Source organism: Lithobates pipiens, unplaced genomic scaffold (assembly GCF_037356315.1).
Source record: "Lithobates pipiens isolate NorthernLeopardFrog02 unplaced genomic scaffold, aLitPip1_a1.2 Scaffold_16, whole genome shotgun sequence".
Lineage (NCBI taxonomy): Eukaryota > Metazoa > Chordata > Amphibia > Anura > Ranidae > Lithobates > Lithobates pipiens.
The window spans coordinates 429,109,754-429,131,901 of NW_027507748.1; the positions used below are offsets into that span (position 1 = coordinate 429,109,754).

A 22,148-nucleotide genomic window follows, 5' to 3' on the forward strand; every position below is an offset into this window, starting at 1 on the left:
TTTTTTTTTTTTTTTTTTTTTTTTTTTTTTTTTTTTTATATAGATTTTACATTTATGTAAGCTTGTCCTTTGAATTTTCTTGTTATTGCCTTAATTTTATATAGGCTTGTAGGAACTCTAGAAGGAGCACTTGGTGACTTATTGTAATTGCATAGACCAGGGGTGTCCAAACTTTTTTCAAAGAGGGCCAGATTCGATGAAGTGAACATGTGTGAGGGCCGACCATTTTGCCTGACATTCTTTGAACCATTAAAATTCGGTCATTCGAGCACTCATACCTGGCCCAACAAAAATTCTCGTGCCTTTGTCGCGCTCGTTTGCCTGACACACAGACGAATGCTCTGTTCTTTAGGGGTACCGTTAAGTCTTAATGGTACCCCACACATTGGAAACATGGGGTGCTTTTGGTGCAGCGCAATTAAAAAAAAAAAAAAAGCTCTGGGACTTCTTTCCCTGCATTTTTGTGGGTATGGAAGCCCATTGAAATGCATGGGCTGCCCTACACACAGCATGCAGCCATGCAGATGTGAACCAAGGGCTGATTGGAGGGGCAGTAAAACTACATGGTTAAGCTGTTTTTACCACCCCCAACTTCTCCCCCTTTAGCTGCAGAGGGAGCAGCTGGGGGTGTACACATGCTGTGGCTGCAGCTGGAGGTATGCTCAGGGTGAATGGGCCTGCACTGCAACTACCCCGCAACTGTGTAGACTGCACAGTTGCGGTATAGTGATGCTACATTTACGGGCTTAAAACAGGTGGTGAGGAGGCAACATAATGCCTCTTTACCACCTTTCAAATGCCTCTGAAAAGCGATCTGTATATGGATTGCTTTTCAGAGGAGCAGCAGTCCTGGCTGCTATCACACACACAAGCACCACAAAAGCAGTTCTGATGGTACAAGAATGGGGGGGGGTCTGGATTAAAAGTAACACACATGCATACACATACACACAGACATACACACATACAGACACATGCATACACATACAGACACATGCATATACTTACATACGTACAGACACATGCACACACACACATACAGACACATGCACACACATACATACATACAGACATACACGCACATACATACACGCACATACACACACACACACACACACACACACATACATGCACACAGATACATACAGACACACATGCTGCACACACATACAAACACACATACATGCACACACATACGCATACATACAGACATACATGGACACACACACACATGCAATCATACATGCACAGACACACACACACATGCACACACACACAGACACACATGCACATACAGACACACATACACACACACACACATACATACAGACAGACATGCACACACACACACATATAGACACACATGCACACACATACATACAGACACACATACACACATCCACACATACATACATACATACATACATACATACAGACACACATGCACACACATGCATACAGACAGACATGCACACACATACATACAGACATGCACACACACACATACAGACACACATGCACATACATACAGACAGACATGCACATACATACAGACAGACATGCACACATATACATACAGACACACATGCACACATACAGACACACATGCATACAGACAGACATGCACACACATACATACATACAGACACACATGCACATACATACAGACACACATGCACATACATACAGACAGACATGCACATACATACAGACAGACATGCACACACACACATACAGACACACATGCACATACATACAGACACACATGCACATACATACAGACAGACATGCACATACATACAGACAGACATGCACATACATACAGACAGACATGCACACATATACATACAGACAGACATGCACACATATACATACAGACACACATGCACACATATACATACAGACACACATGCACACATATACATACAGACACACATGCACATACATACAGACAGACATGCACATACATACAGACAGACATGCACACATATACATACAGACACACATGCACACATACAGACACACATGCACACACATACATACATACATACAGACACACATGCACACACACACACATACACATAAATAAAGCCTTTTTAAAACGAATCTAGCTTGTAGTACAGTACCTTTCCATTCCATTTCCTCATTCAGCCGGGTACTGCACTGTAGGGGGAAGCAGAGAGCACAGCACACTCCTCTGCACTTTACTTTCACTTTTGAAGCCGACGGAGCTTCACACAGTGCCGGGGATCGGCTGATCTGACAGCCCTGATCCCGCAGCACACCAGGCGGGCCGTTCAAAACCGGACTGCGGGCCGCGATTGGCCCGCGGGCCGGACTTTGGACATGCCTGGCATAGACACTCGTTTTTACCTAACCTATTAGTGACACACGGAGTTCATTGTTTTCAAAGTCAGCTGACTTTGCAGTAAGAGAAGAAGCAGTACAGCATAACCTTTGCGTAGTACTATAAAGCAGCATGCAGAGTCTGAACATGTAATGCATACATATGGCTGCTATATACTTTCAGTCCTATACATCAGTGGTCATCAACCCTGTCCTCAAGGCCCACTAACAGGCTAGGTTTGCAAGATAACTGAAATAAATCACAGGTGATATCATTTGCTGCTCAGTGATTGCAGCATTCTAGTCTGCATCTCCCAAGGTAATACATAAAATCTGGCCTGTTAGTGGGCCCTGAGGACAGGGTTAATGACTATATGGGATTAATGGACACTAGGTGCATAAAAATGAAGACTGGCCCCTATAGGTTATAGTGTCTACAGGAGAATCATCATCTTCCTGTTTTGCTGTCCCTTTTTATTTTTTTTATTTTTTTCCCTTGATGTGGAAGAATTTTCTATTATGAACAACTTTTTTTGCAAGATGTATATTAATTCTGGATATCTCAATTGGCCAAAAAGCTTGGGGTTTCTGGGTTCATTCATACTGGGGATCATTTGACAGTAACAACCCATATGTGTTCCAGTTAACACAGGACTCTGCAATTTAGGTCTGAATATTATATCTGGTGGGTCCTTGCTGATTTATAGAGACTAGGGGATGCGGCAGTTTACTTATCCCCCCCGTCTTTGAAGACTCGCTGCAGTTGCTAGCAGATGTGCATTCATTAATATTTGTTTATTTTTACGAAGGTGAACTTATTCTTTTAAGGCTTCTGGCCATTACTTAGTCGGGGGGGGGGGCGTGCTGTTTAGGCTCAATGATAATTGAGCGCCCCCTTTTTTTTTTTTTCCTCTGGCCTTTCTTCTGATGCAGTAATACAGTGGCTCTCTTCTTAGCGAATATACCCTGCACAGTCCACATTAATGAGATTCTACATCTAGGCATTGGTCACAACCTTAATGAGTTTACAGCATCTTCAGCAGTGTAAAATAAGCACACCATGTTTATCCCTGGTACTCCTCTGGCTCATGATCCATGGTACAAGAAAGCGTTGTGACTTCCATTTCTTATAAATCTCAGTCAGAACTGCCTGTGTCAGCGGCTCTTACAACTAAACATTCTGTTGATGTATTTCCTCATAATCCTCTTTTCGATGGTTTTATCTAGGTGGATTGGAAGCCTCAATATCAATTCCCGAATGGTTGACACTTTCTTTTTTGCAAAAGATTTTGTCTCAAAATGGACTATTCCTCCTCCAGTTAAACCACCAGTGCTTTGACCATTCCTATAGAGGTTTCTCATTTTTTAGGGTCCATGCACACTAGGCAAAAAAAGAAAAAAAAAAAAAGCATGTTGTAAACACCTTTTTAGACGTGCTTTGTGTGGTGTGTGTGTTTTTTTTTTTTGTTTTTTTTTATATAAACGTGTTTCCTTAAACACTAGAAATGTACACTTAAAAATGCTTGCTTGGCGACTCTAAACGCAGTGATTTAGGTCTTAAAGCTCCTCTCAAATACGCATTAGTGAGGTTTTGCTTTTTTTTTTTTTCCCTCTCCGTCTGTAAAATGGAGTTGCTTCTACAGGCTAAACAAAAAAAACAACTTTTTTTTTTTTTATGCCAAGTGTGCATGAGGCCTAAAGGACCTACTGACAAGAAGTTGGAAGCAATTTTTTGATCTAGCTGCTCTTTCATCTCTTGATCACTACTGTACTTATTTCCTAGACTTTAACTGACTGCTCTTTGTTGCTCTCATCTCTCTGAATACATTGACAACGAGGTGACTGTAGTGTTGAACTTTGTGCAACAGTTTATAATTCTAGTCAGGTTATGCCTTGAATATCTGTTCTGTCCATATCTGCACCGCAATCTGCCTTACATGCTGGTGGGTGATGCAAGGGTTAATACTCTTCATGGGAGACCATTTTTTCAGCTCTGCATGGTACAGAATCTTTTAAAAAGTGATGGGGTAAGAGTACAACTATTCAAAATAAAGCAAAGAGTACACACCATTTTTTTTTTTTTTCTCATTAAAAAAGTTTTCTGTCAGCCAACAAGTTGAATGAAAGCAAAAAAAAATTCTTGCATCCGCACAAGAGAGGTGGATGCAGGAATCCTCCCTGTTGTGTCATTGTATTCTGATCCTGGGACTCATCTGCTGGCGGAATACACTGATGAGCACTGCAGTCGACCCCATTATAAGAATTCATCCTCTCTATTGGTCTTGGTTGAAAATCACAATTTTTGGCTCATCACCAGAGCCAGAATAAGGGGTGATTTTTATGCGATAAGTGATTTTTTCTTTTTTTTTTTTCTTTTCACTTTTAAAGGGATTTCCTTTTCACTTCCTGTTTTGGCTATGGTACAGGAAGTGCTGAACCACAGATATTCTATCCATTCCTTTTCTAAAGCCAAAAGAATTCAAGTTTTTTTTTTTTTCCAGCTTGTGTGGCCATTCCGTTTCTGTCTCAGCCATGTGAGTTTTCACAAAGGTCCTTGCACCAGTTCTGGGTCTCAATGGTTTTAGCGGTATACCCATCATCAAACATCTGGACAAATTGCTGTGGTGTGAACATACCTTCTCTGGGCTTTGACTCCCTACAGATCTTGGAGGCTTTTGAATGTATTCTGAACTTCAAAAAGTTATCTGGTTCTGTTTCATCATTTGAGTACCTGGATACCACCCAAGCTTTTCAAACCCCAGGAGAAGTTGAAGAAACTGCAGAGTCGGGTTAGTCAACTTCAATCCTGACATCATTCTTACCTGTGGAACTGTATGTGAGTGCTGGGATATACAGTATAGTATCTACTTTGGAAACTATTCCATTTACTCAGTGGGACTTATCCATTCTTTCTCTGTTATCAAGATCTGTTTTCTCCAGCTACTCAGGTTTTATCCTCGAACCAAGATGTCATGATGGCTTCTGTTCCCAGCATTGTTGTAGGGCAGGTTTTTTTTGCTTTTAGGGATTTTCTTTCTCTTCCTTCCTTCCTTCCTTCCTTCCTTCCTTCCTTCCTTCCTTCCTTCCTTCCTTCCTTCCTTCCTTCCTTCCTTCCTTCCTTCCTTCCGAATTAAAATGTAGTATTGTCAGTTGTTGGCCTATTCTCCGACCTCTTTCATGGGACATCTTTGGCTGGAAGCGTCTGAGTTATCCATATGGTCCTGTAATGAGCCTTATTTGATTTGACACAATGGCAAAGTTGTTTTTGATGCATTTCCCTCCCTGTGTTTGTCATCATTTTACCACATTTCTCCATTACCTGGAGAGGGTGAGGGCTGCCGGTTTTCCTGGCCACTTACTTTTAGGAAATCTGATTGCCTGTTCAGTTTTTCATACAGTCATAAAAGTGGTTCCCCCGGTTTCCGAATTCACTATTTACAAGTGGATTAAGCAGTTTGTTCTGCAGGTCTTAGTTGCAAGATAAAATGCTTCCTTCTGTTCAAACCCACTCCTATTGGATACTGGGTACTTTTTTGCCATCAGGCCAATGGGGCCCATATCTGTAAACCTGCAGCCTGGTCTTCTGCTCACATGTTCTCTTTTTGGTTTTTGAACATAATGTATGGCCAGTCTTACTGACTAGATCACCACGTGAAAACGTAGGGGAAAAAGCCTAAATAAAGAAAACTAATAGAGCCTTCATCTACTGATTGGTGGACCACAATATATTACATTTTTGGTTTGGGGTTTGGTACTATAAGGTTTGATAATGCTCCTAAAATTGTGAATTCTGAGATCAGAATCTTTACTTGTTTTAACTACCCTGTTTCCCCGATAGTAAGACACCCCCGATTGTAAGACGTATCGGGAGTTTCAGAGGGGTCGGCTAATATAAGCCGTACCCCGAAAGTAAGACATATGTCTTACTTTCGGGGAAACATGGGGGTATTGCCGCCTCCCTCTCATCTAGCTGCGCGCCGCCTCCTGCCCACGTCCGCACCGTCCCCCTCTCCATACGTCGCCGCGTCTGCCATTTCCCTCTGATCATAATGAGCGCCGCCTCCTGCCCACGCCTGAGCCGCCCCCCTCTCCATATACGTCACCGCGCCGTCCCCTGCACTTGTCACTGCCGCCTCCTGCTTAAAATACGGTAATGCACACAGTATTAATCATACATCAGTAAAACATACACACTGGCATACTGGGGTATCATCTGCTGTATGTAACCCAGTGGGTATCAGCAGGTGTCACACTGGATTAAATACAGCAGGTGGTACTGTATCACACATAAATCTGTTTTATCTTCCAGTATTCCACTGTTCGTTCTTACCATTTTTCATTGTTTTACATGTTATGCAATGTTGTAGCAAGACATTCTTGGCACTTCCTTTTATAAAACTGTTTTGTGGTGAATACAATACTGTTCAGGTTGTTAATAAATGTTAATTTTATGGTTAAAACAAAAAATTCGACAATTTTTTTCCAATATAAGACATACCCCGAAAGTAAGACATAGTGGGGCTTTTGGGGATAAAAAGAAAGTAAGACACTGTCTTACTTTCGGGGAAACACGGTATTTCTTTGCATACTGCTGCTGAAAGTGGCATCTGGGCAGGTTGCAGCAGCTGTCAGTCAAGACCAGTAGGTGTTGCCAGGCGTAGGCTTGAGAAGTTATTTATAGAAGAACCGAATGACCATGAAATATTTTAGAATCTAGATTTGTCTAAGGGCCAGTTCACACCATAGATCCAATGCACTTTTGATGAGTTTTACAGCGTTCCACTACAGTCCAGTGCATAGAAGCATTTTACAGATTCATAGGGTTTTGTTTAGCCAATAGAAAGCACTAGGAGGAGAGGGAGAAGATATTGGGGGTGGAGAGCTGCTGTTTGAGTAGATAACGAGCGACAAACACTCATAAAATGTCAGTCGTTTCTTTTAACGTCTGTGGGGGCCAAAACCCCCCCCTTTTTTTTTTTTAATCCGCCAAAAAGAAGCCGGTGTACTTTTTTTGAGCAGCAGGACTTTCTTCAGGTGATAGAATGCTCAGATGTGAGCAGGGGCCATTAAAATGAATGGGATTTGGCTTGTTGAGCATTTAATTTCAATGTCACCTGTTCACATCTGAGCATTTTGTCGCCTGAAGCAAAACGCCTGAAAAACACCTTAGAGGGGTTGTAAATATTTGTTTTTTTATCACCTTAATGCATTAAGGTGTAAAAACACTTGTCAGTGTCTGCCCCCCCAGCCCCGTTTTAACTAAGACCCGTAATTCTGTGGGCGGTAACGTGCTCTCCCTCTCTCCGCGAGGTTCTCGGCTCTTGATTGGATAGATTGATAGCAGCACAGCCATTGGCTCCCACTGCTGTCAATCAAATCCAATGATGCGGGTGCTGGGGGCCGAGCCCAGGATTCGGCAATATGGACGCAAATGCCCGCAAGGTAATCCCCCGGGAGAGTGCTTATCCTAGGGGGGTTACCTGATGCGGGGAGGAGCTGCAAAAGCTGATGGAGGATCTCAGAAGAGCAGGTTCTGGGCCACTCTGTGCACAAAAAACTGCACAGTGGAGGTAAGTATGACACATTTGTTAATGTAAAAAACAAAACAAAAAAAACCCTTAGTCACAATAAGCTCAAAAAAGAACATGAGCGTATTTGGAGCAGATTACAGATGTTTTTTGTGTTTTTTACATTGGTGGCCTGTACAAAATCGTGGTAAAAATGCGTGACTTTGAAACACTCAGGTGTGAATGCAGCGTTATATTGAATGCTTTAAGCAGAACATCATATGGGGCTTCCCTTTTGTTGGGTGACGCTCTCACGCTCGCACACTAATTTCGAACAACATTCGTCAAGTCATAGAATGTACTGGGAATTTTCAAATTTATGTATGAATGTTATGCGAACATCAACTAATGTATGACCGGATTCCTGTTATGAAAAAGCTATAGATTGCCTTTGCTGACCTTGAAAATGCTAGTTCCTTTCTGTATTTTTCAAGATAAACATCTACAAGTATGTAGAAAGTGAAATCAGAATTCCTGCACTTGTGTCCAGTCTGTGACTGATTGCTGAAGCCATTAGATCAGCTTGACAGTCTGGTAACTAGCATTTTCAGAAGGTCAGCAACAGCAGCCTACGGATCTTTCAGTACTGATTTCCTTTAAACCTCATGTGGCTTTAATGTGTATTAGCAATTTCATTTATGAAGGAGGATTATGATATATTATCTGGAGTCCTAGTGCTAAATAATACAGGTTGGTAGAGAACATTGTTGTCTAATGGGTATTAAAATAACATTTTTGTTCTTTTTGAAAATACATTTCATGCATTTAAGTCTTTCATCAAGCTATTTTAATATTTTTTATTGTGATTTTTTTTTTTTTTTTATTGCGACAATTTGTTTACCACAGGGGTTTATTATTTCTTTCACACAATGACCCAAGCCTACATTACTTAGTCCCTTTTTTGTTCCTTAGTTTTAGGTTATTTCTGAATGAAAGTAATGAAACACATCCCCCTCTTTTATCTTGGCTTAGCATTATTAAGCCATGTTTCTGGGTTGTCATGATGATGCAATTTTATTATATGTACTAAATATATGAAACATAACATCTCTTGAGAACTTCTCTGCAGTGTGAAACTGGAAAGTAGTTTGGGTTCCTCTTGAACGCCAGACTACTTTCTGCTGCTTGGGTGATATAATACAATGAACCAACTACAAACACCAGCAGCTGAGGCTCAATAGATCGGACTGGTGGGGAAATGCTATCTTTTCCCCTGCCTGCTTCTCCAATCCTTTTCCTTAAAGGGACCTGGCCACCTTCCCCATAGCCAATTAGAAACGGATGGTTATGCCACGATTTGATGAACCAACCTCCCCCCAGCCACATATTTAAAGTCTAAAATAGTCATGTGCCGTGGCAAGTCGAGTTGAAAAATGGTACCAACTGTTAAACTCGACCATTCGGGGTAATGGACAACTTTCCCAAAGAAAAAAAAAAAAAGGATCGCCACCCAAATATCTCCACCATGGATTGCATCTCAATGCATAGGGTAGTGTGAACCTAGCCTTTGAGTTGGCTGACAGTGGCTATAGTCACACAGCCCAGGTCAGGGGCGAGCCCACACATCAAGTGGTAGACATGCGGGCTTGTTCCTGAGCTGGGCTGTGAGTCCTTTGCCACAGTCAGCCAACTCAAAGACTAGGTTTATTTAACCCCATGCTCCTGGGACCTGATCAGTGGTGGAGTGGGTTTGGGCAGATGCAGAAGAGGAGTCAAGGGTGTCAGCAGGGGACCCCAGAAGCTGAGCCTTTACAATCGCTTTAATGCCTTCATTACTTGCTTTCACTAAATTTACTTTATTATCGGTCTAGGCTTGTAATAATTTATATCAAATATTTTTGTGAGTGCATTTGTTCTGCATATTTTTGTTATTTGAGGGATATTATAATGGCTTTCTTGTTAGTTTTTACGGTGCTGAAAGTGTTGGTGGGTATAATTAAGCCAGGAAGGAATATTACCTTCCCTTTGTTTATATGGCATGCTCTGGCTGATTTGTTTTTAAAACCATATTTACATAGTGATGATGGTCACAAATTGGCTTCATGTGCAAAATATGCCACCAAGTAAACCTGAACTTGGCACCCTATGGTCCCTAAGGCTAGTCCACCCTTATCAGTCCTTTTTGTCAGGTGTGATTTCAATTTAAATCAAAGGAAAGTCATCCATGTGCAACGGAGTTACAGCTGTGTGCTAGTGCACTATAGTGCGGGGTACATTTTTCTTCACTGTATATGGGCATTGGGGTTCTGTTCACAATAATTGGTAGAGATTGGGATCCATTGCATGGAAGAAAAGGTGGGCCCTTAGTGTCATAGTAACACCTAGCGATTGGTTCATATTGAAAGAAGAAAAGGGTTAGGCAAGCACAATTTCACATATATTTACTTTTATTTAGTTTTGTAGCAGTGACGAATTCCACAGTGCTTTACAGAATACATGAAATCTTCCACCTACCTCTTGTTGAAAATTATTACATTGCATAACTTAATTATGGCTTTGCTCTAAAGATTAGGTTTTAACAACAGCTGATGTAATTCTTGGTGCTAAGTAGATCCATGTTTTATTAAAAATGTGTTGTTGCTGTCTCTGGTTAAATATGCAGCATTTCCACCTGCTCTTGCAGCTTTAGCTAGAGTGTTAATAAGTGAGATGTCATCTGTGACAGGGAAGTACACCTTCAATTACTCTGTTCTAATGCTTTATATCTCTTTCACTGAGGCCCCCTTGTTATGTTCTTGGGAGTTCTAGCCTCTGTTTTGCATCAGGAATGGGTTGAAATTTAGGTTAAAAACGTTATCTACGAATGAAACGTTCTGGTGACAAAACTGTGCAGCCTACTGGTGTAGGTTGGAACAGAAGAAATGCTGTTCCTAGCAACTAATCATGTTATGTCCAGATTTTCTGGTGCAGGTAAGAGAAGAATATAGGCTCATGCATACCTCCCAACTCTTGAACTTCATAATGAGGGACACTGGAGGAGTAAAAAGACCTCCGGCGTGCCATGTTGCCGTAAATTGTGGGTGTGGTCAAGCGCCTAGCAGTGGGAAGGGCTTAAGTGATGTGGTTAAACAAAACCCATACTTTCTTGTACCTATAGAATTTTGCTTTCAGCCCAACTTGAATATCTTCATTAAAATAGTGAGTGCATAGCAGAGGTATGGACATAATACAGAAGATGGTCAGAGACTGCAGACCTGCTCCCAGAGACGGTCAGAGACTGTAGACATAATACAGAAAATGGTCAGAGCTTGGGGGGCATGCTTCAACAGCCAATTATAGACTGGAGACAGTAGATGACATATTATAGATAAGTGTCTGCACGGGACCAATGGGCCACATAAAAAGTGGCAATGGGCTGCATGTGGCCCCAGGCACTAGGGACTGCATTGTACATTCCAAAACCCCAAGAGCTAGCTCTCTTCTCCAGCTCTGGAAACTCCGCCAGGATGCTTTCTATGAGAAATTAAATACAATCTATTGCTGAGATTGGGGACAAGCAAGGGTCAGTCTTCACTAGGGTGACCATATTTCCAAACTGCCATTCAGGGACACCCCCTTCCCAAAAAATGTTGGGGGAGGGGGGTGGTTTGAGTGACTGTAGTCTTGATATTGATGGGTAATTTGGGGGCGGGGGTGTTTTGTCGGGTGAATGGTGTACTACATTGTAGTAATATATAATTAAATATTTCACCATAATGCAGAATCAGTGGGAACCCTGAGCTTGTCACTTGCCACCAGATGCAGCTTGTTACTTGCCACCCGTTGCCTGCTGCCAGATGCAGTGTGTCACTTGCCACCCATAGCCTGTCCCCAGTCTGACCACCCCCCACCCCACGGAGCCCCGGGAAAGTGAACGCCCCTTCCGCCACTTGCTGCTAATGTGACTCCATAGATTTTAAGGGCTCATGCTGGGACTTGCAGTTCTTCACTTTTGAGGGGGGGGGGGGTAGTCACATCCCCTAAAAGTGAAGGACTACAAGTCCCAGCATTAACCCTGCCCTGATATCGAAGGCTGTGTCGTCCTCCCATCCCTCCGAGGGTGTAATCGCATCTGTCAGTGTCGTCTCCTCTTCTGCCAGCTTACTTATTTGCCCACCCTTATCTGCTGACTGTCCTCTGCACTGATAGGCTTGCTAGTTCCAGCCACACACACTTTGAGCTCTGCTGTGAAGTGCTGACAGTAAAGCACAGAATGCTGGCTGATGGGGGAGAACTGACTGAGCTCATATTGGTGAGTGCTTTGGATTGTACTTTGCTTTTGCTGGCTGAACTCGAGAAGATGCAGGGAGGAGATGGGTGGAGCTAAGCAGTAGGCACAGAGGAGGAAGTTAAATCCTCCTCCGCTGTGAACGCTGGGGTTCTGTCTCTCTCCTCCTCATGACATCACTGGTTGCTAGACGCCAGGCGGGTGGGAGCTAGCAACCATTTGTTCACTGACCCAGCGGCTGTGTAAAAAGGGGTCTCATCAGCCAGGTATCCACCACAGGCTGATGGTGAGTGACAGCGGCGATGTAAGGGATATTTTAGGGGGCTTCAGATCAGCCCAGGGGGCAGTTCCAGGACACTGTATTGCCCTGGAATGGGGGATGCCTGGGACAGATTCAACGATGTTGAGATTAAGGCTCTGTGGGGGCAAACCTCAACTTCTAGAACTCCTTGTTTATGCTGAGGCTAGTTCTTAAAGGGGTTGTAAACCCTTGTGATTTTCACCTCAATGCATTGAGATGAAAAACCTCTTGTAGTTTACCAGCCTCTTGTTTTACTTACCTAATGCCGCGTACCCACGGGCGGACTGTTCGCCCAACTTTGTCCGCTGAACAGTGTTTCAGCGGACAGTCCGCTCGTGTGTGGGCTTCAGCGGACAGTTTCAGCGGACAGTCTGACGAACAAAGTTTTTCGGAATTCCCGTAAGACAGTCCGCTGAAACTTGGTTTGAGCGGACAGTCCGCTCGTGTGTAGGCTTGTTCGTCAAACTAAGTTCCGCGCATGCTCAGAAAGGATTTACACGCCGAAGGTTGCATTGCAGTGTATAGGACGACGTTTTTCTAGTCCCGTCGTACGTGCCCTTCACGTCATCGTGCACGCTTTCAGCGGACTGTTCGTTCATCGTGTGTGGTCAAGTCCGCTCATGCAAATTTTGAGCGGACTGTTTGTCGGATTGTTTGACAAACTAAGTTGGGCGAACAGTCCGCCCGTGTGTACGCGGCCTAAGACCCGTAATTCTGTGGTTGGTGACGTGCTCTCTCCAAGAGGTCTTGGCTCTTGATTGGATAGATTGATAGCGCAGCCATTGGCTCCCACTGCTGTCAATCAAATCCAGTGATTTGGGAGCTGGGGGGGGGGGGTGGAGCCGAGTCCAGGACACAGGAGTGTACCCGCACGGGTGCCCTGAGGGAGAGCCCTTCTCTGACTGGGCACTCGAAAAGAGAAGGAGCCAGGAGCGCCGCCGAGGAGGATCAAGGCCACTCTATGCAAAACCAACTACACAGAGGAGAGTATGACATGTTTGTGTTTTTTTGTTAAAAAAAAAAAAAGGGAAGGTTTACATTTCCTTTAATGTAATTGGCTGTATGTTGGGGTGGTTGTCCTGCTGCAGAATAAATTTGGGGCCAATCGCACACCTCCCCAATGTTATGGCATGATGGATAGGTATCTGTATTTCTCAGCATTAAGATCACCATTGATCCTGACCAAATCTCCAACTCTATTTGCAGAAATGCAGCCCAAAACGTGAAGGAACCTCTGTCATGCTTCACTGTTGCCTCCAGACACTTGTTGTACCGCTCTCCATCCCTTAGTGAACAAACTGCCTCCTGCTACAGCCAAATATTTCAAAATTTGACTCGTCAGTCCAGAGCACCTGCTGCCATTTTTCTGTACCCTCAGCTTTTGTACATAGAGCATGGAAACAAGGCTAAGGGACTCTACTATGCAAAAGAAGCATGTTGGAAAATCTTTGCGTAATCAGTGCTGATGAGCATATTCTGACAGCAGGGAAGCCTCTGTCAGAGTACAATAGATCATTGGAAGGAATCCCCCCACAGCCACCTCAAATTTATCTGATTTAGTCTGATTTTTGTCATTGGATGGATAAATCATTTACAGATTTTCTTAATGTATGTGTGTGGCTAGATCTGAAAGGGGTTTTAAAATCTATCCAGGTTAGTTGCAGCTTGATACCTTTTTTGCTTATGCATTCCTGATCAAGGAATTTTCATTTTATTAAGTGCTTATTACAAAATATGACTAAGATAAAAAAAAATTGTGTTTTATTAGCCCACAATTTTGTTTTAATATGTACAGAACAGAAGCGGTACACAGTATAATTGTTAGCGTTTATCTGATTAAGCAAGGGTGAAATTACAGCGTACCTAGCTGCACTTTGAAAGAAATGTGCAGCTTGTTCTGTTATGTTCACTTCATATTAGGCAAATGTATTTGATTTCCATACATTATTACTAAGCCGTGTTGATATAAGCGAGATTTATTGTCTCATTTGTTAGCCGAGATGCAAGCCTACGAATGTCAGTATAATTTCCTGTGAATCAGTGGCTGACATAATTGCATAAAAACTCATATTTAAGGTAGGCTGAGCTTTCATAGAGCGCACTCAATTACCCTCTGGATGTGAGAGAGCATGGAAGGTGGGGTCCCACTTAGGAACAAATTAACTAAAGTCATTTCATTGGTTTTCAGTGTTCTTTTCCGCTGTGCGCTGCGAATATTAATATCTTTTTGTCTTTCCTCTTGTGGGGTTTTTTTTTTTTTTTATCATAAAATAATGGCTTGCTACAATTTCGTTTTTATTCTGTGTAGATGGGGTGTCTAGATGCTGTTCTATTTGATTCAATGAATTCTCTTGCTTCAGTGTGTTTGTGTTTTTTAATTTTTTTGACAGCCTTCAATAACCTGACTAAAATAAATGAATGGAAATGCTGCATAAAGACTGTCGTCACTGTGGACAAGTACAATAAAATGTCTCCAGAACCTTTTTGTGCGCTTCCCCTGTATTGACCCTAGTGTGGTTATGACTGTGGACAGGAAAGTAGATTTGTGCAGTAAGGTCAAAATGCAGGTCAGAACGTCCAAACTGTACCATACTGGACTTATTCACCACCCACTGCAATACAAAAAAATGGTGTGACCTAGTCCAATTAAATACAATGGCTTTTCTCTGTTTAAAAATGCAGCATCACACATGACCAGCGCCTGTGTGAACAAGCCCTGGCTATTCTATGTAATGTACTGCCAAGAAACCTATGAATACGTAATGTGAACAGTTTGAAGTAGCTTGTTTGATTTCTTTGTCCTTGTTAGGAAGGTCCATGACATCAGGTGTACAGTAGCAAGTTAATAATATTTTAACTCTGAGGTATAATGTACAGATATTTGTGAAATATACAGTATATCGGCATAAGTTATGAATACAAATAATGCTGTAGTATAAATTCCAGACCTGAAAGCAGAATATTGTACCCCCCCCAAGTGCATGAGCTTGGGGTCTGCATGATATGCATATCATAGGTTTGTTTAATAAAATGCTTTTGGAGCAAACATCTAAAGATATTGTTTTGCAAATCTATGTACACTACAAACTGTAAGATTGATTTAATCAGTTTGGATAGTGCTTTTTGTTTATTTTTTTTACTAATCTAGTAACTTATTCTAAATAGGAAACCTTCATTTTGGTAGCAAATATTAAATATTCTAACTGGCAGCAAGAATAAGTCCTTATGTTTTTAAAGAGCACCTGTAATTTCAGATCCATCATGGCAGGGCCTTTTAGTGGGCATCCACTCACCTGCTGCCGCCGTATTCCTCAGCTTGCGTCACTGCCACATCACCAACCATCCCATTAAAGTGAATAGGAATGTCGGTAAATCGACAGCGGGTCAGAGGAGGAGCAGCCGTGGGACAGAGAAGACATTTTTCTCTTTAAAAATTATGATTTAAATCAAGCTTTTTTTAAACTAGTGATTTAAATTTATGATTTAAATCAAATCCACCCTGGCAGTTGACCTGTACCCTTTTACCTCCTCTCTACATATGATTTATTGCTTAATTGTGGGATATTTTTAGCCTTGGTGAATATATACACTCTAGTTTTTGCTCATTGTTGAAATAAGCTTGTCATAGATACAGTCCAAGAGTCCTTAAAGTGGTTGTCTCGTGTGTGTGTGTGTGTGTGTGTGTGTGTTTTTTAAATAACATTTGTTATACTTGCCTGCTCTGTGCAATGGATTTGCACAGAGCAGCCCAGATCCTCCTTTTCTCGAGTTATCTTAGCTGCTCCTGGCTCCTCCCTCCTGTTGAGTGCCTCCACAGCATGGCACTTGCTATGGGGGCACCCGAGCTGAGCTGCAGCTCCCTGTGTCACAGAGACACGGAGCTGTGGTTCGGCCTGCCCCTCTCTCTCCTGATTTCGCTAAATGACTTTTAACAGCAGTGGGAGCCAATGGCGCCCAGACAGCCGAGGGACTTGGACATCACTAGATAGAGACCTCAGGTAAGTATGGGGGGGGGGGGGGCGGTGGGCTGAGTGGGGCTGCTGCACACAAAATGCACATAGAATGCATTAACCACTTGCCGACCGCCGCACGACGATATACGTCGGCAGAATGGCACGGGCAGGCATATTGGCGTATATATAAGTCCCTGCCTGCCCGCGGGTGGGGGGCCCGATCGGGCCCCCCCCCCGGTGCCTGCGGCGGTCGGCATTCGTTCGGGAGAGATCAGGGATGAGGGGACGGCCATTCATTCATGGCCACCCCCTCGCGATCGCTCCCGACGAATGAAAATCCTCGGTGACATCACTTCCTCTCCTGTATTGTAAACACAGGCAGAGGAAATGATGTAATCTCTCCTCGTGTCGGTCTTTTTCGTTCCGGCACGGAGGAGAGAGGATCGGTGAGTTGCACCTAACACTACACTAACAGTAGAACACGCCAGGCACACTTTTCACCCCCCTGCCCCCCCAGTCACAGTGACACCAAGTGCATTTTTTTTTTTTTTTGCATTGGTGTCATTTGTGACTGTAATAACTGTTAGGGCAGTTAGGGTTAGCCCCCTTTAGCTCTAGGGTGCCCCCCTAACCCCCCCAATAAAGGTTTAACCCCGTGATCACCCCCCGTCGCCAGTGTCACTAATAAGCGATTTTTTTCTGATCGCTGTATTAGTGTCACAGGTGACGCTAGTTAGGCAGGTAAGTATTTAGGTTCGCCGCAGCTTTTTATAGCGTCAGGGACCCCCATATACTACCGCATAGCCCCCTGATTGCCCCCCAGTTAACCCTTTCACCAGTGATCACCATATAACTGTTACAGGTGACGCTGGTTGGTTAGTTATTTTTTTTTTGTTTCAGGGCACCCGCCATTTATTACCTAATAAAGGTTTAACCCCCTGATCACCCGGCGGGTGATATAAGTTTGAGGGTCAGATAAGGCCTGCGTCGCCCCAGCGTCAGGTTAGTGCCAGTACCGCTAACACCCACGCGCAAAGCATACACCTCCCTTTAGTAATATAGTATCTGATCAGATCTATATTAGCGTTGCCTTCATTTTAGGTTTCCCAAAACGCATTGTTAGCGGGATCAGCCCAGATACCCGCTAGCACCTGCGTTTAGCCCCTCCGCCAAGCCCAGCCCAGCCCACCCAAGTGCAGTATCGATCGATCACTGTCACTTACAAAACACAACACACATAACTGCAGCGTTCGCAGAGTCAGGCTTGATCCCTGCGATCGCTAACAGTTTTTTTTGTAGCGTTTTGAAACAGTCGCTGACAGGCTAGGTGCTTTTTTACCTGTGAGTCTCACTAGTGTACCCCTAAATTTAGAGCCCAAAATGGCAAAGCGAAGGTACACTAGTGAAGAGGCCTACACGTTTCTGAGCATGACAGATAGTGAAGAGGACGTCACTCATCTGTCAGATTCAGGCTCAGAATACGATCCTGTAGAGGACAGCGGCTCCATGACAGATAGCTCTGACGACGGAGATGAGGCCGCTGCTAAGAACAGGTGTGCCCAATCCCGTATGTATTCTGTTGTTGAGGTGCAGGAACCGCAGGTCACTCGTATGGAGCAGAGACGTACTAGAGCCGCTCAACCTTCTGGTGAACTGGCAAGCACCAGCGGCCTAGTACACCCTGGACGTACATCCAGCACTGCAGTAACACGTGGTGACGTGGCGAGTCCCATAAGTGCAGTTCAAGCTGGCGAGGTGGCAAGCACAAGTAGTGTCCCGCTGCCACCAAGAAGAAGACAAAGACAGGCCCGTCGTACCCATAGTGCCCTTCCTGCAGAATTCGCCAATCCTATTTGGGTGCCCACATCTTCTGCAGAACCCGTACTTCCCCCATTCACTGGCCAACCTGGCATTAACGTGGAAACAGTTGATTTTACGACACTTGACTTTTACTCACTGTTTTTCACCGAAGATCTCTATAGATCTATTGTGGACCAAACCAATTTGTACGCTGCTCAACACATCGCCACTATTCCCCAGTCCGCCCTTGCCAAACAATGGAAACCAGTTACGGTTTCCGAATTTAAAACCTTTCTGGGCCTCTCCCTCAACATGGGCATAACCAAAAAGAGTGAATTGCGGTCATATTGGTCCACTGACCCAATTCACCATATGCGCGTGTTCTCTGCTTCCATGTCCAGGGCACGATACGAGATGATTTTGCGGTTCATGCACTTCAGCGACAATGAACTCTGTTGTCCTCGTGGAGACCCTGAATACGATCGGCTCTACAAAATTCGGCCCCTCATAAACCACTTCAACCAACGTTTTGCAGACATGTTTACTCCCCATCAAGTTGTCTGCGTTGATGAGTCCCTGATTAAGTTTTCTGGTCGCTTGTCATTCAAACAATACGTCCCCAACAAGCGTTCCAGATACGGGGTCAAGATGTATAAGCTCTGTGACAGGGCCACAGGCTATACACGTAGTTTCATGGTTTATGAGGGTAGAGATAGTCACGTAGAGCCGGAGAACTGCCCTGATTACATAGGAAGCGCTGGCAAGATAGTGTGGGACATGGTGTCACCCTTATTCGGAAAGGGGTACCACTTGTACGTGGACAATTATTACACAAGCGTGCCACTGTTTAGTCACTTGTTTGATCAGCAGATTGGAGCATGTGGCACCGTGCGACCTAATCGCCGGGGCTTTCCCCAGCGGCTTGTAGAGTCCCCTCTTAGGCTGGGGGAGAGAGCCTGCTTGCGCAGTAATAATTTGCTCGCTATGAAGTGGAGGGATAATAAGAATGTTTTCGTTCTTACCTCCCTTCATGCAGACACGACGGTCCAAATTCCTACGGCGACTGGTATTGTGGAGAAACCCCTCTGTGTCCACAAATATAACCTTAACATGGGAGGGGTGGACCTCAATGACCAGTTGTTGGCGCCGTATCTAGTTGCCCGTAAGGCCAGACGCTGGTACAAAAAAGTGTCTGTTTATTTATTCCAATTGGCTATACTGAATGCTTATGTACTACACAAAGCTTCAGGACGGACTGGATCCTTCCTCAAATTCCAGGAGGATATCGTCAGAGCCCTTCTGTATCCAGACGGTGCTCCACCTCACCTTCCCCTACCAGATGCAGTAAGCCGGCTGCATGAGAGGCATTATATTTATGTCCTCCCGAGTACCCCTACCCAACGAGCCCCCCAAAGAAAATGTCGTGTCTGCAGAAAGCGCGGATTTAGGCGTGACACCCGTTATTGTTGTCCCCGCTGTCCTGACAATCCTGGTCTTTGCATTGGTGAATGTTTTGAACGCTACCATGAACTAGTTGAGTTTTAGAGTAGGGTACAGCATTGCACAGGCTAGGCACACGTTCACAGGGTCTCCCAAGATGCCATCGCATTTTGAGAGACCCAAACCGCTGGAACCGTTACAACAGAAGTGTTAAAGTTACATAAAAAAGTGTTTAAAAAAAAAAAAAAAAAAGTAAAAAAAACAAAAAACCAAAAATAGTTGTCGTTTTATTGTTCTCTCTCTCTCTATTCTCTCTCTATTGTTCTGCTCCTTTGTACTGTATTCTATTCTGCAATGTTTTATTGTTAACCATTTTTTGTTTTCAGGTACGCCATTCAGCTGTAGCGTGGATTTATTTATCTTGACAGCAACAGCGTTTGCTCCCACGATACGTAAAGCCACGACTCCAGCGCTGTCGGAGGTGATTTCACCACCACAGTTAAAAAAAGAGCATATATGCCGAAGCATGGGGGCATAAGGGGTGGAGGAGCGATCTGCTCCTACCTTTTGCGGGAGGATGCCCCCATGCTTCGGCATATATATATTTTAGGCACAGATTGTGTTAAATGTGTTATTTTTTGCGATTTTTTTTTTGTATTTGCTTTGCAGGTATGGTAAGTCCTACTGTTATACTGTAATGTTACTTTGTTTTATTGTTAACCATCATTTGCTTAGCAGGTACGCCATTCTGCTGCAGAGCGGATTTATTTATCTTGACAGCAACAGCGTTTGCTCCCATGATACATAAAGCCGCGACTCTAGCACTGTCGGGGGTGATTTCACCACCACAGTTAAAAAAGAGCATATATGCCGAAGCATGGGGGCATAAGGGGTGGAGGAGCGATCTGCTCCTACCTTTTGCGGGAGGATGCCCCCATGCTTCGGCATATATAAATGGTGCATGTATGCCCACCATTAGAAAGTGGGTGGATGAAGGGTGGTATCTAATGGTGGGCATACCCACCGATCAATATTTTTTTTTCGTTCAGCCCACAGGCTGCATGAAAAAAAAATTACAATATATGCCCAACCAGTTCCAGCAACATACTGGTATGTTGCGGGACTTTGAGTGCTTATACCAGAATGATGCCTGCAGGTTTAGGTATCATCTTGGTATCATTCTTTTCAGCCAGCGGTCGGCTTTTATGTAAAAGTAATCCTAGCGGCTAATTAGCCTCTAGACTACTTTTACAAGCAGTGGGAGGGAATGTCCCCCCCCCCCGCACCATCTTCCATGGTTTTCTCAGGCTCTCCTGTCCCAACAGGGAACCTGAGAATGCAGCCGGTGGTTCCGCCAGCTGACCATAGAGCTGATCAGAGACCAGAATGGCTCCAATCATCTCTATGGCCTAAGACACCGGAAGCTACAAACATTTCATGACTTAGATTTTGCGGGATGTAAACAGCGCCATTGGGAAATTGGGAAAGCATTTTATCACACCGATCTTGGTGTGGTCAGATGCTTTGAGGACAGAGGAGAGATCTAGGGTCTGATAGACCCTAATTTTTTAAAAAAAGAGTACCTGTCACTATCTATTGCAATCATAGGGGATATTTACATTCCCTGAGATAACAATAAAAATCATAAAAAAATATATATAAATGAAAGGAACAGTTTAAAAATAAAATAAAAAAGCAAAATAAATAATAAAAAAAAAATTAATAAAAAAAAACACCCCTGTACCCCCCTGCTAAGGCGCAACGTGGAACGCAAGCGTTGGTCTGGTGGCATATGTAAACAGCAATTGCACCATGCATGTGAGGTATCACCACGAAGGTCAGATCGAGGGTACTAATTTTAGCAGTAGACCTCCTCCGTAAATCTAAAGTGGTCACCTGTAAGGCATTTAAAGGCTTTTAAAAATGTACGTAGTTTGTCGCCGCTGCACGTTTCTGCGCAATTTTAAAGCATGTCATGTTTGGTATCCATGTACTCGGCCTAAGATCATATTTTTTATTTCATCAAACATTTGGGCAATATAGTGATTTTTAGTGCATTAAAATAAAAAAAAGTGTGTTTTTTTCCCCCAAAAATGCGTTTGAAAAATCGCTGCGCAAATACCGTGTGAAAAAAAAAAAATGAAACACCCACCATTTTAATCGGTAGGGCTTTTGCTTTAAAAAAACACTTCATGTTTGGGGGTTCAAAGTAATTTTCTTGCAAAAAAAAATATTTTTTCATGTAAACAAAAAGTGTCAGAAAGGGCTTTTTCTTCAAGTGGTTAGAAGAGTGGGTGATGTGTGACATAAGCTTCTAAATGTTGTGCATAAAATGCCAGGACAGTTCAAAACCCCCCCAAATGACCCCATTTTAGAAAGTAGACACCCCAAGCTATTTGCTGAGAGGCATGTCGAGTCCATGGAATATTTTATATTTTGACAAAAGTTGTGGAAAAAATACATTATTATTATTATTTTTTTTTTTTTTGCACAAAGTTGTCATTAAATGATATATTGCTCAAACATGCCATGGT

The 22,148-nt window shown here is 43.4% G+C and overlaps 1 protein-coding gene across 8 annotated transcripts in view; it reads left to right on the forward strand.

The window, feature by feature from the left end:
* The window catches only part of DMD (dystrophin), a 3,436,004-nt gene that overhangs the window by 3,140,677 nt on the left and 273,179 nt on the right, over positions 1 to 22,148 (forward strand). The gene's annotated exons all lie outside the window — the stretch shown is intronic.